Raw genomic sequence first — 12,447 nt, forward strand, 5'->3', positions numbered from 1 at the left:
TCTTGACTAGGGAAACATAGTAGAAAATGTTGGGGGGAGTAGATTAGGTCAACCAGGCACCAAAATTCTGCTTATGTAAATGGCTTGCTTAACTTATTTGTTGCTTGCTCTACCCCCTGCGTCAACCTCCTACATCTGTGCCATGCTTGCTTAACTTGTTTGCTGTACCCCTGCGTCAACCCCCTACATCTGGGCTACACTTTTACCTTTATAAACCCTAATTTGAGGACTGCTTGAGGTCATGGTGGCAGCTCTCGAGTCTGCACTGTGTCCCTCGCCAGTCAGCCTGCTTTTCACTGTCGCAGTTTCAGCTCCGGAGTCTGTGCTGCGTCCCTGGCTAGTCAGTTTACTTTTTGCTTCCCCAATAAACCCATCTTTTTGCTCAGACTGTATCTGAGTGGTGGACATTTGGAGGGACGGGGAATCCCCTCCCTCGAACCCCGTAACATTTCTTAAAAACTTTTTATTTGAATAACTATAGACTCACAGAAAGTTATAAAATAGTACATAGATTCCTCCACATACACATGTATGTTGTCCATCTCCTTGCAACAGTGATATTATATGCAAATATATTATTATAATTAAGCCAGAAATTGATACTACTATAGTACTGCTAGTTGGATTATAGACCTTTTCAGGGTTTCAGCAAGTTTTGTTTGTTCATTTTTATACGCTGGTACTGGGGCTTGAATTAACAGCCTCCTGTAGTTGTTTAGCTTTTTAGCTGAAGGTTGGCACTCTATTACTTGAGCCACACTGCCATTTTGGCATTTTTCTGGCTAATTGGAGATAAGAGCCTCTGGGATTTGTCCTCAAGCTGACTTCATACTTTAATCTTCAGATCTTATCCTCCTGAGTAGCTAGGATTAAGGGTATGAGCCCTATGGCTTTCAAAAGGCTTTATATACATCTATTTGTTTTGTTCATGCAACCATCATCATCATCATCAAGAATGAAGACATTCCATAGACATAAGAGAACTCTTCATAGTCCTCTCATAGCCACACCTTTCTACCCCATCTCTGCACCCAGCAAACACTAATCTACTTTCCATCTTCAGAGTTTCACCATTATAAGAAAGCCATATAAGTAATAATGTTGTATGTGACCTTTTGAGAGATTTCTCCAAGTTTTTTGCATGTTTCAACAGTTCACTTTTTATCACTGAATATTATCCCATGATATAAATGCACCGTTTGTTTAAATATTATTCCATTGAAAGTCATGTCAATTTTCTCTCAAATTTATTTTTTTAACTTAAACATGAATCAGATAATAACATCTTTCAGAAAAACTGGTTTCTAGTATATATGGAAACCAGCTGTCAAATGTAGACAGTCCATGAGCTCAAACCAAGAAGCAGAGAGACCCAATTTCTTAGAGATGCGGGGACAGAAGTGTGTCTCAGGCAGCAGCAAGATAGGAAAATCCCCAAACCCCAAATCAAGTCTCAGGAGAGTATAAGGGGTGGAAACAAGAAAGGATGGATGTGAGGCATGAGGTTGGTCCAACCAAACTATTCCATAGGACTGAGGGAAAGTGATGACAGGGGGAAGTGGTGTAATTAACATCACCTTCTTTTGGTTCTGAAACTGAAAAGATGATGCCACCATCGTGGTGCCCACTTCCCTTTCCCTCGGACTACCAGTAACTGCTCTCACACAACCATCTCCTTACCACTCCCTTGGAGCCTGCACTTTGTGGCCAGAAATGAACCATTCCATTGCTGACTTGATGAAGTTGCATTTGTGAGGAAGACAAGATCGCAATGTTCGATGTTAGAACAAACTATTTCAGAGCTGGGCATATAGCTCAGTGGTAGAGCACTTTCTCTAGTGTTTAAGAGGCTCTGGATATGATCTCAGCACAACAGAAACAAGTATAAACATACATACATACATACATACATACATACATACATGCACCAACTTTGGATAAACAGTTTACTCTGTTCAAGCATAAATAAAAAGTATATAAGCAATTTATTTTCCCAAACACAAAGAAACAGTTTAAAAAAAAGTCATTGAAATTACCACTTTGTTCATTTATTAGAGAACTGTTCTGCCAAAATATTCTATGGGAAAGATTGTGTACGTATGTTGGTAAATAAGTAAATATCTATTTTAAATACAATCTTTGTTCTCAGTGAATAAGAATATAACTCACTTTCTCAATTCACTACAGAAATAAAAAATTGGATGTATACAACACAATGAATATGCCAATGATATTATTCAAATAATTAAAAATGAGTACTTCAGCCAAACACTGGTGGCTGAAACCTAGTGGATCGAGATCTCAATGCCAGCCTGTGTAGAAAAGTAATTGAGAAAATTTATCTTAAGTTCATCAACCAATGTCTGGACTGGAAGTGTAGTGTCAGTGGTAGAAGGCTACCTGTGGGCAAGAAAGCGAAGAAAGGTCCTAAGTTCCTGGATTCAAGGCCTGGTACTGAGACACGTCATCATCATTATGATGATGTTGATGATGAGGTTAATAATAATAATTCTTAATTAATGACTTCATTTTTCTCAAGTTTCCCAACTTGGCACATTTTCTGTTGCTGTAAGAGAACTGCTGAAACTAGGTAATTTATCAAGAAAAGAGATTTATTTTGACTCATACTTTCGGAACCCAGGATACTCCAAGGTGAGACAACCACACCTGGTAAGGGTTTTGCTGTTCAACTTCATGTGGAAAAACACAAGGGCAATTGATGCATGGTATGAGTGAGCAAGGTGTGCCAAGCTTCATTTGTCACAGCCCACTCTCACAAGAACTAACTCATTTGCAGGAGAGCCAAGCCAGTCTTGAAAGAACTAACACAGTCACAAGTGAATGACATTGATCCATTGCATGAGCACGAAGCCCTATGTCCTAATTACCTATTAAAGAGCCTGTTTCTAAAAATGGAAGAGAACAAAGGAAAGGGTGACATTGGTCAAGAAGCATTGATTCAATTCACAACTTGACTTAAGGAATTGTAACCCTTTGTACAGCAACTTAATAATAATAATAATTATATATATATATATACATACACACAGTGAGTAAAAAATAAACATAAAGGCCCCATTTCCTGGTGCTTTTACACTGACAATCAACTCATGATGAAATTTGATAGAGACATCATCACCCTACCTGTAGCACTCACACAACCCTGGTTGCCACCCTTTTATCATCACCTAGATATAATCACCTAGATACACTCTGAAACCTACCCTCCTATCCTCCCAGATTGTTCTCTACCTTCAGTGCAACCATGCTGAGATCTCCCTGGGATTTCTAATCCTTGATCATTTCTACTCTAGTTCTTTTCTTTAGCTCTCTTAAGTTTTTTATTCTCTATCTTTCCAGAAGTCTAATGTTCTATCACTACAATAATTCTCTTATAAAACGTCATCACAACCTATTTTTATTGTAAAAATCTCTTGAAGATACTATCAACATATTACAGTATTCATATCACTTCTTCTCTACTTTCTCCATACATTCCTTATACTTTCTCTACACTTAGGAGTCAGAATTCAAAGGCAAAAGTCTAATACAAGGGAAAGAAGGTACTTTTTTTGCCAATCCTAAAAGCTTGAACTCAGGGCCTGGGCACTGTTTCTGTGTTTCTTTTGCTCAAGGCTAGCACTCTACCACTTGAACCACAGCACTGCTTCCAGTTTTTTCTATTCATGTGGAATGAAACCCAGGGCTTCATGCATGCTAGGCAAGCACTCTACCACTAAGCCACATTCCCAGCCCAGAGAGAAGATACTTTGTTACAGTTATAGTTACTAAGTTAAAATATGTTCTCATTATTTCTGATAATCTGGCTAAATTTCAATAAAGAGCTCATTTTCTTTTTTCCAAGAATGCTTTCTCCACCACCACCCCCAAACTTCTGTCATAGCTTTATTCTTATTCCCTGAAGACAATATTCTCCCTTATTAATAGGTAGAACAGAGGTGAACTGCAATAAGTTTTTCCTATCTTATCTAGAATATATTCCTGCTCCTAGAGCTATTATAGCTTCATTCCCTTCTCATTACTACCCTCCCCAAAGAGTTACCTTTCTATTTAATGCCTAGTTGCCAGCCTCATTCCCATATTTTTATGACTTCAATATCATGCATTATATCTTCTTCCCCTGGTCTCATACTTCTCTTCTAATCAATCTTTACTGTGAGAACTTAAAAAGAATATACTTCTCAGAGCAAAGTTCTTCTTCCTTAAGTTTCACTTCTTCATCTTCAGGTACTTCCTTCTCTTGCCCCAGATCACCACATCCTATGGTTTGAAACTATTTCCCAATAATAATGCATAGGGAATTTAATCCCTAATGCAACACTGTTGGCAGGTGGAGCATAATGGAAGGTGCTGGGGGTGAAGGGATTGGATTATAAAAGGGATCATGGCAGTGAGTTCCCTTTTTGGATCTTTCACATCCACCTTTTTATCTGCCTTCCATAGTAAAGGTGTAACAAGGAAGGTTTTGCTGGATGCTAACCCCAAGATCTTAGACCTTCTAGTTTCCATAATAGACATAATACATTCATTTTCATTAAAATATAACCACTTGGGGGCTGGGGATATGGCCTAGTGGCAAGAGTGCCTGCCTCATATACATGAGGCCCTGGGTTCGATTCCCCAGCACCACATATACAGAAAGTGGCCAGAAGTGGTGCTGTGGCTCAAGTGGCAGAGTGCTAGCCTTGAGCAAAAAGAAGCCAGGGACAGTGCTCAGGCCCTGAGTCCAAGCCCAGGACTGGCCAAAAAATAAAAAAATAAAAAATAAAATAACCACTTGGGTACTCTGTTACAATAGCACAAACAGGTTAAAATATGCTAAAAATTTATGAAACTTTTTGCTATAATAACTACAGTTTATGCACTATAGATACCCATTGCTCTTCCTTATTTATCTTTTTAAGTACAATACACTATCTTCAACTATATAACAGGGAAAATACCCAGGCTTGGCCAATAATGTCATTCTCTGATCTCAGAGAATTGTCATGAATCCTACATAAATTAGGGTCTGGTAGATTAAACAGATACCACACAGTTATCTGTTATTTAGTTTGGGTTGGGTTAGGTTTGTTACAATGATGGGGACCAAATGCAGGGCCTTGCAGATTTTGAAGTATTCCAAGCTTTAGAGGAAAGCTCTCAACACCTGGAGCATAGATTGCCGAAAAAGAGATTTGGATGTGGATGCACAAAGATTCATCCTCCATCATTCATGCAGATTCAGACATCCAGTACTAGTGGATAATCTACTAGTAGAAAAACTGTAATTCCAACTGCATATGGGATAAAGCTTGAGTTGCTAAGAAGTACCACAAAAGGGGGTGCTGAAAGATTAAAAAAAAAATAAAAAGGTGGGAGCTATGTGTAATAGAGTCACCTCTACCCAAGGGAGGGGATTCCTGGTTCCTCCAAGAGCCTACCATTCAGTTTCCAGAAAAAAAAAAGAAGATTAAAAAAATGGATTTATTGGGGAAGTAAAAAGCAAACCTACCAGCCAGGGTCGCAGCCCAGACTCCGAAGCTGAAACTGTGACCACGTGCAGCCTTCCAGGCCTGGTTATAAAGGCAAACATCAGCTGGGAATATGGCCTAGTGGCAAGAGTGCTTGCCTCCTACACATGAAGCTCTTGGTTCGATTCCCCAGCACCACAAATATGGAAAACTGCCAGAAGGGGCGCTGTGGCTCAGGTGGCAGAGTGCTAGCCTTGAGGGGGAAGAAGCCAGGGATGGTGCTCAGGCCCTGAGTCCAAGGCCCAGGACTGGCCAAAAAAAAAAAAAGGCAAACATCCCATAGTCAAACCTGCCGCACATAGGTGGCCAATGGGGTTACAACACTTACAGAGCATGCTACGTCACAAGCAGATGGCCAATGGAGTTACAGTTTGTCTCATAGTAACTGTTTGTTTTTTTGTTTTGTTTTTTTTTTTGGCCAGTCCTGGGCCTTGGACTCAGGGCCTGAGCACTGTCCCTGGCTTCTTCCCACTCAAGGCTAGCACTCCGCCACTTGAGCCACAGCGCCGCTTCTGGCCGTTTTCTGTATATGTGGTGCTGGGGAATCGAACCTAGGGCCTCGTGTATCCGAGGCAGGCACTCTTGCCACTAGGCTATATCCCCAGCCCTCATAGTAACTGTTTGAACCAACCTATCATTCTAGTTAGAATTGACACACGGATTTGGTGGGGCTCACATGATGCAGGTGGATATGCCTACTCATGGGAGGGCACAGGTTTAACCTTGAATGTTCCTTGAACCTTCCACACCTCAGGTGGTCAAGCAGTTTACCACATTCGTATCATAGTGAAGGGGAACTTCTCTGGATTCTGAGCAGACAGGGCACACTCCCAACCCTGAGACTCAGGAGCAGGGGAGAGCTTAGTGAACGTGGAGTCATCTTCTGCTCTCTTTAACTGAGATGGAGTCAATCTGACACCCCTCAACAGCCACTGATGGCACTGGCCAGATCTGACCTCCATTTACACTATAGTCACATGTCATATTGGCTCTGTTGCTAGATGAGCTAGGAACTCAGAAAAGGTTGCAATAATTCCTTTATTTTGATCTCCTTTTTCCTTTTAATCATCCTCTAGTGCCTCCTATTGATATCACTTAATAAGAAACTAGATAAAAAAGAATTTGAGGGCCGGGGATATGGCCTAGTGGCAAGAGAGCTTGTCTCGTATACATGAGGCCCTGGGTTCGATTCCCCTGCACCACATATACAGAAAACGGCCAGAAGTGGCGCTGTGGCTCAAGTGGCAGAGTGCTAGCCTTGAGCCAAAGGAAGCCAGGGACAGTGCTCAGGCCCTGAGTCCAAGGCCCAGGACTGGCCAAAAAAAAAAAAAAGAATTTGAGAACTGTAGTTGTCTGAGTCCCAGCTCTGTATAACGGACAAGAATATAAAAGTTAAAACAATATAGTTATTGCTGTGAAAAACACCTTGGCAAAAAATAGGTTTCTTTTAGCTCAGAATGTCAGGGTTCAATCTGAGACTGCTTTCCTCTATGAGCTCAGGTAGAATACAATGAGTTGGAAAGCATGTGGTGGGGGAGGCTGCTTATGTCAAGGAAGACAGGAAGCCGAAAGAGAGGAAGGAACTGGTTTCAAGGCATATCTACCCTCAGTGACATGCCTTCTAAAGCTTCCAGAACTTCCCTAAACAGCACCACCGGTTGAGGCTCAAGCATTCAACACTTGAGCCTGTGGGGGACATTCCATATTTAAACCACAAGAGATACAAGTGGTATGTTTGTTTGTTACCAGCTCTGGGGCTTGAACTCTGGCCTGGGCACGGTCCCTGAGCTCCTTTTTGCTCAAGGCTAGCACTGTACCATTTGAGCCACAGCACCACTTATGGATTTTTCTGTGATTACTGGAAATAAACATCTCAAGGACTTTCTTGCCTGGGCTGGCTGAGAACAACCATCCAATCCTCAATCCCAGCCTCCTGAGTAGGATTACAAGCACGAGCCACCAGTGCCCAGATGACATAATGTTTTAGTCCGCCAAAACCTGGTATATCACTAGCCTCATCTACATCTTTTACATCATTGAAGTTTGAAAGAGAAAAGGAATGAGTTTCCAACAATATATAACCAGATATAAAGGAAGATTGACTTAAAAGAAAATTTGAGTATCTTTTAGCTTTATTTATCAATTTCCTTGTATGCTTTGGATTTTTTTTTTTTTTTGAGACCATGCTGCTATTGAACTCATTCTACTCCAGACTCACAAGTGCTGGGTTTACATATGTCCATCACCATCCCTGGTTCAGGGTATCTCTTAATAATAGTGTTTCCTTCATGTATATCACTAAGTGTGCTTGCTCAATGGAACAATTATTTCAGCATCTTGGAAGAGAGGAGAAGGCTAATCCAGGGAATGAGGTAGATAAGGTCTTCCTAGAGAGGCAAGAAAGATCAAAACCATGTTGGACAATTTAGTAGCAGAGCAGGTTTTGAGGCCTGGACAGTAATTGCCCATAGTAAGAGACTAATGATTTGTTATATAATATATGTAATCAATTTTCTAGTGCACAAAGGCTTCTGCATCCCCAACCTTCTTTTGATAAATTCTTTCTGGATTTCTGAATTAAAGTGAAAGGAAGATTTCTGAGTTATAGTTCATAAGACTTACCTTCTTTTCCTTTAGGAAAATTAATTGAGTTATAAACTGAGAATGTAATAGCTGATAGTCCCATATTATCTATCACCTAGCAAGATTCTTCTGAATGAAATTAAAGCACCATGATCTTCAGCCAATTCCTGGAGAGCCATGGATGTGAGTCTCTAAAAGAAGAAATATTAGACATCTGTTTTTATAACAATCAGAAAATGCAGTAGTGGGCTGGGGATATGGCCTGGTGGCAAGAGTGCTTGCCTCGTATACATGAGGCCCTGGGTTCAATTCCCCAGCACCACATATACAGAAAATGGCCAGAAGTGGTGCTGTGGCTCAAGTGGCAGAGTGCTAGCCTTGAGCAAAAAGAAGCCAGGGACAGTGCTCAGGCCCTGAGTCCAAGCCCCAGGACTGGCAAAAAAGAAAATGCAGTAGTTTGCATTCCATCCACCAGTCCTCTGAGGAGAATTCCCTTTTCCCCACCATTTGCCAGTATTTATTGTGGACCAACCAATTTATTTTTAATAAAATTAGAAAACTATTACATTATTTCAATATAAGCTACTTAAGAATTGTCCCCAGGAAGAAATATTATCGACCTAATAAATAGTAGTATTAGTATTTCGAGTCCCTTAATTTTCAGCCAAGTTATTTTCTGACACCAAACTTCTGGGTTTATGTCAGCTCCTCGGCTTTTCATGGCAACGGTTGGATGCACTATCTGCTATGGTTCCAGTCCAGATCATTTAAAGAAAAGCCTTTGGAGCTCTGTGTTCTGTTTACTTTTCACAACCTTGCCTGGCAACAGGATTTGGTGCCTCCCTCATGCAAAAGACTCTTTTGCCACGCCCCTCAGGAGAACTTGTGAGAGGAAGACATTTTCTGCGCAAGCTCCCTTTCTTAGTAGCTAAGATTATATCAATATGCCTCTTTTCAAAATACTGCCCTTTACAACTTGCATCTCTTGGAAGCAAATATATTAGTTCCTTATTTGAAGACCACACATGAAAATTTGTCTCCTTTCCCTGCAGGTATACAGTTGCAACGCCCTGTGCTTCACAACCATTCGTGAGCCTCGGAAGGGCAGGGCAATAGTATGCAAACCCAGACGTTACTGCTGAGGCAGAAGAGTTGGCTGGTCTTATGCTCCCTAAGGGAACCTTCTATTGGAACTCAGGGAGGGAACCCCTACATCTCCTATTCCAAGCATTCCTGGGAGACCAGGGTGATGCTGTGACCTGCCACACAGGAGGAGACTCTGCCTAGAAACGGAAAGCCAAACAAACTTGCAAACACAAAAGCTCCTTAATACCGCAAATCATTATATTAATTGACATCAAAAGCAGATGTGTATGCAGATATTAAATGTAAGTCTTGAGTTTGTTCTTACTCATAATCAATGTGCAAGATGTAGTATTTTAGAAATGTAATGTAGGAAAGGCATCTTCCCACCTAGAACAAACAAGAGATAGCCTTTTTATTTCAGGTATTGTAAATTATATTACAAATGTAATCGTTTTTTTCAGTCATGATGTCATGGCTCATTGGAATAGCCCAGTGGTTTATAGGTGAGCCCAAACATCCTTCCAGCCCTTAGGTTAGCTGGGTCCCAGAGGTAATGACATTTGTACTTCTGCTTTCAACTAGTCTCCTAAAATAATGACAGTTTGGGGGTGTAGGTGGCTTACACCTGAAATCCTAGCTACTCAAGAGGCAGAGATTTGAGGATTAAGATTAGAAGCCAACCTAGGCAGGAAAGTTTATGAGACTCTTATCTCTAACTATTTTTAAAAAATCCAGAAATGGAGATGTGCCAAGGTTGAACAAAGTAGCTAAGGAACAGGGCCCAGGCCCTGAGTTCAAGCCTCAACACTGGCACAAAAATAAAATAATGACAATAATCTTCCTGCACTAAGATATAACAAGTAGTAAGTTATCAAATCAGAACTAAATATATTTTCCTTTTTCTGCTCCTTGTGTACCAGGAAACTCTGAGATAAGTGTCAAGTTCAACTACACAAATGATCAGAATTAGAGGATCTTTTTCATTTTCTCCTCTTCCTTGGCTATTTATACTTACTACTGTTACATTCTTTAGAAGTACCAATAAGTCAAATCCTTTGAAAAAAGTCAAAAACAAAAGTTTTTTACTAATGGTATGACAGCATTTGAATATCAAATGCAGTTAAACAAACATTGTCCTGGCTGTTTAGAAAACAAGTGATGATCATTCTAATCAGAAAAGTAACCTTTTATGAAAAAACTGAAATATACTGAAGATTCTCTGCAACCTAACTCACACAAGTTTTTTTTTTCCTCTACCTGGTAATTAATTATATTTTTATTTTTTCATTTATTCTCCCCCTTCTCCCCTTACTATATTTTTAAAAGTGTCTTTAGTAAATCTACAAAAAATGAACAATATATACTTGATATGTTCAGTGCCTTTTTAACAAAACAAGTCAAAGTACAATTGTGTATAAGAAAGGAGGGACTGGAGCATGTGAGGGTCTTCTATGATAAAGAACTTGAAACCCAAAACTCATATTTATTTAAAAGATGAGCCCTTCCTTCCTATTTTTGTCATATTCTACCTTCAAAAACTCTGGTTTTCATCACAATCTATTATAGATAGCATTTAGGGGAAAAGGTTTGATGTCAAGGAAATAATGGTTAGAAATAACTCTACCATTACCCAAACTACTAAAATAGTTCATGCCCAATTTTCTCCTAATACTACTACATGATAACAGTTGGACACTACTAAATATCCCTACCTGCTATAAAATAGATCACAGTAAAGTTAAAAATTGAAAGATAACCAGCAATGTAATTGGCCCAATCTCCAAAGTGTACAAAACTTCCAAAAATATTTCCATGATGTCAAAAGTACATCATATCTAAAGTATCAGGGAAATAATACATGTTAGACAAGTATTATATCACTGAGCTATGTCCTCAGCCCTTGGGCATAAATGTAAACTGAAAACACATAGCATCAACAAAAATTAAAGTAGGTGTGTCAATTTTTTTCACTTAATCACAGTTCCTGGCACATACAAAATACTTAATAATGTTAGCTGATAAATTGCTGCTGTGGTTTTTATAATGATAAACCTCTTTAAGATCAGCCTGCCAATCCCCCACCCCCCCACCAGAGAACCTTCCTTTTAAAACCATCTCAGAGCCAAGAGCTGCTGGCTTACAGCAGTAATCCTAGCTACTCCAGAAGCTGAGATCTGTTTATTGCAGTTCAAAGCCAGTCTGAGAAGACAAATAGATTCTTTTTTCCAATTAACTAGCAAAGGAAGAAAGGAGATTCACAATTATAAGTGGGACCTCTAATACACAATCACTTGGTAGTTTAACAGTGTTTAAGACATGTTTTCAATCAGATTAGTATTGTTTTTTATGAATATTTATAATATATATGTATGTATATCTATATATGTATCTATCTGTCTCTCTCTCGATATATATATACAGCTAAAATTTTTCTGTGTGGGTCTTATTAACTGTATTATTTTTTTGTCTTTTCTTTTTTGATACTGGAGATAGAACCCAGGATGTTATAATTGCTAGGAAAATATTTTGCCATTGAGCCCAGATTAGTATTCTCTAGAAAGATTAAAATTTTCTTGGAAAAGGAATCAGGAGATGCCTTTCTACTTTGATTTACAATCAGTAGTTCAATAACAATGGAATATTGTACCTCAACATATCAAGGAATGATAATTGCTAGAAATGTCTGAAATATATAATGACATTTGAGGTTGTGACTTTAAGGCACAATAGCAAATTATGGTTTTGTGGGCCAGCTAAAAAGGACCAACATTTATAAAGATGACATCTTTCTGAATCCAAGTGATCTGGGTGATATAAATGTATACATTTTCAAAGACTTTGAGTAACTCTCAGGTAATAACAACACAGTAATCAATCACCGGGTATTTCTATAGGCAAAAATTCAAAAATCCTGTTTTACAGCTTTGATCTACAAAACAAAAGACAAAAGTCAATTATTCATTGAGAATGTGGTCAACATAATGCTCCCTGACAGTAACTAAGATTGTGAAGATAATGAACAACTAAATGGACAAATATCCTCCAAAGCACTGGGTCCCAAGGCTTAAACTCTGGGCCTCGCATTGTCCCTAAGCTTCTTTTGCTTAAGGCACACACTCTACCATTTGAGCCACAGCACTACTTCAGGCTTTTTGAGTAATTTATTGGAGATAAAGTTCTCATGGACTTTCCTGTCCCAACTGGCTTGAAACATGGTCCTTAGATCTCAGCCTCCTGAGTAGCT

The sequence above is a fragment of the Perognathus longimembris genome, chromosome 11, assembly GCF_023159225.1.
Source record: "Perognathus longimembris pacificus isolate PPM17 chromosome 11, ASM2315922v1, whole genome shotgun sequence".
Classification (NCBI taxonomy): Eukaryota; Metazoa; Chordata; class Mammalia; order Rodentia; family Heteromyidae; genus Perognathus; species Perognathus longimembris.